The sequence below is a fragment of the Pseudomyrmex gracilis genome, unplaced genomic scaffold (assembly GCF_002006095.1).
Source record: "Pseudomyrmex gracilis isolate BER0280 unplaced genomic scaffold, ASM200609v1 scaffold_2184, whole genome shotgun sequence".
Classification (NCBI taxonomy): domain Eukaryota; kingdom Metazoa; phylum Arthropoda; class Insecta; order Hymenoptera; family Formicidae; genus Pseudomyrmex; species Pseudomyrmex gracilis.
Window position 1 is genome coordinate 13,370 of NW_018022768.1, and position 3,402 is coordinate 16,771.

The window sequence follows — 3,402 nt, forward strand, 5'->3', positions numbered from 1 at the left end:
TTCCACGTGTGATATTCCTCTGTGCGTAACTCCATGTTTTGAAGAGTACCACACACAACAGACACTAACATAATGTCTAATGGTGTGACGTGAAAGGCAAGGGGACTCACAATAAACAAGCACCCCAAGTGAGAGGCAAGGGGACTCACAATAAACAAGCACCCCAAATGAGAGGCAAGGTGACTCACAATAAACAAGCACCCCAAAGGAATCATTTTTTTGCAACGTCCACGTCGTCGATTCTGGGTAACGCTAAGAGCAAAAGCCTTTTGTAGAATTATAAAATTTCAAGGTGTATGGAGCTAGTAAAAGAACTTACATCCACTCTCATTGACTGAGGGATTGTGAAGTCCCATTGGGCGGTAGAACGCGTTCAATCCGAGGGTAGAACTTAGTACTTCTGCACTACGGACTGTCTAGAATGCCTTCTTACTATCAGAAAGACTGTGAAGTGCCATTTTTCAAGCGCTAATACCCAATTTCATGCTTTGACCTTCAAAGTTCAAGGTCAAAGAGGTGACTAGAACTTTTTTTACTATTTTTATTGTATTTAGCGGTTCATAAAACATAGGTATACCAATTTTCAAGCTGAAATACGCATTTTCATTATTTGATCTTCAAAGTTCAAGGTCAAATATGAATCTGACATTTTTTTCACTATTTTTATTGTAATCAGCACATCAAAAAACATTGAAAAGCGCTCTTAAACCTTCACTTATAATTTTTTACATTAGCTTTAACTTTCTTTCCGGGAGTGGTCCATATATGGACCAGCACTCCGAGTGGCGACTTGTCATAAGAAGTTCATTCATTTAAGTCATGAAATTCAGCAAAAATGCGAGGTCAATTTTAAAGGAAAAATCCCCGGAGCGAAAAGGTTAAATTTATAACAATTGAATAAATTTTTATTAACTTAATAAATTTGGCAAATTTTGCATAATGGATAATAATTACATTTACAGATTGATTTTATCTGCATACTTCTGTTATGTCAAAATTTTTCATACATTTTATCTATACATATACAACATATATACACACACACTCACATACATACATACACTTTGCATGTGTATACATAAGGTGTTTTCCAACTACGTACACAGACGACACTGTGTAACACTATGTCCATTAGTGTGAGAAAGAGTATTTCAGTATGTCTTTTTCACACTAATGGACACAGTGTTACACAGTCTCGCCTGTGTACGTAGCTGGAAAGCGCCTGTTGCTTTACTTTTACACATATACACATACAATTGTTTTACTTTTACACATATATCTAAATATACATTTAAATATAAGTATGAAATAAACTACCGGGTTTTTATTAATGTTTTAGTTATCATAATTAATTGTAAAGCCAGATATAAATATTTAATATTATGTACCTCTAATCAATCAATCATGTACACATTTGTGATATTCTACAAGCTGCTCGCACTCAATATCTTGTACCTAATATATTGTTCAAATGTTACATCAAACAAGTAAAGATTTATCTGCGACTGTGTGAGACATAAGAATCATGATATGTCTACTTTTAAACAGAATTGCGCCAAAAATTTATATTACCAAATGTACATCTTGTTTAACAATTTGTTTATTTCTTGAATATTCTATCAGATTTTCTCGACTTGCAAATATGTCAAGAAATATTTTTAATTATATTTTTATTTACTTTTATTTGTTTCGGACATTATTCTGCTTTGTAAATCATGTCATCATTTTTCATTCTACATCAAAACTAACGTTTTATTTGACTGTAGCATTGGAAGATTATATGCGTGTTTATATGCGTGATCTATACTACTGATTAGTAGTAATGGTTGTATCGTTTCTATATTCACTATCAGTACGAAAAATTTATAATTCACGTTATATATACTAGAGATATTCAGTGCAAAACTCTAGTAAATTGCAGTTATAACAAAGATAGTGTATAGCACGAAACGTTGGCTGCGGTCTACATGGCGCTACTAACGATTTGAATAATTTGCTGTCGTCAATGTAGAAACGGTGCTTTAGCAATTGTTTCTACATTGTCATATGTGTTTTACATCTACTTCAGTAAAGTAGTGAAACACAAGTGATATTGTGAAATACTAGTGATTTAGAAAACTAGAAAACTATTTCTTTTATAATATCGTATCAATATTGTCTTGGACGATATTAATAGAAGTGTATTTATTGTTATTTCTACCTGTAAAAAGTGCAATGGGTAATTAGGCAAAGAGACAGAACAACAGTCTCTCTCTGCACATAGACTGTCTCGGAAAAAAAGCTACATACTAAGGTAAGTTGCAATACTTTATCTGTCTTTATCCACACACGATGGATTTCTCAAATTATTTTTTTACCATAGTTCACTATTTCTATATCTGATTTCATGTCATCTTATGTCTCTTTTTTCAATACAAATGTTCGAAATTTATGTTAAACATTAAATACAGAAAACTATTACTTTGTTACGTCCTGCAACTCTACGGTTTCCTTCTTTATGCAACGCAGTATGGTGAACACTTGGTAGAATCAAATTATATTTTAAACAAAAACGCAGAGATAAAATGCAGACTAAACAGAAAACTCCCGGATAGAGAACAGGAGATCGATCTGAGAAAACACGCGATAATAAAAATTGAGTAAACACAGAACGAAACCGCGCTCTCTAACGAAATAAAACAATAAATCCGAGAACAAAAATTCAAGCTCCGCGGCCGAACAAATGCCGGACACATGCAATAACAATTCCCATGTGCCCAAAACGACTAGGCAAAATTAATAAATCTCCTATCTCCGGAAGAGAAGTTTTCAACGGGTAGGACCGCTCGAGACCCACTAATAAACAATTCTGCCAGACAAAAATTATCTCAATAGTTTAAACACCAGCTGCAAAAGCAAGAGACGCTGTCGCACAGATGGTGTCTACTTTAATAGTCTTTTACCAAATTAGAAATCACCACCGTTTTTGGTGGAAGCGGGCGAACCGATCAAGCGCTCTGATTGGAAGCCCCGTCGCTACCAAAAAGCGCATATAAAGCGACACTCTCGCGAACAGAAGCAGAAAGAATCCGGAGTGCGCCGAAAAAAAATCAACAGTTGTGACAAGTGAAGAACCGGTGCAAAGTGCGAGTCAACCACCGATTTAGAAAACCATCCAGCCTAGACGCCCAGTTGCTGCGACCGAGGAACCACGATCGAGCTCAAATAACAACACGGGTATTCACACCGACATAAATAGTAAGTGGATTAAATTTATCGGTACAACCACCCCCCTTTTCTCAAAAAGGAACGGAATAATAAAATAATAGAGAGAAACGGGCGTGTTCCGTTTGACCACAGTACGATTCGACACCGCTCGATTCGACACAGATTTATTCGACACCAAATTATTCGACACCGTAC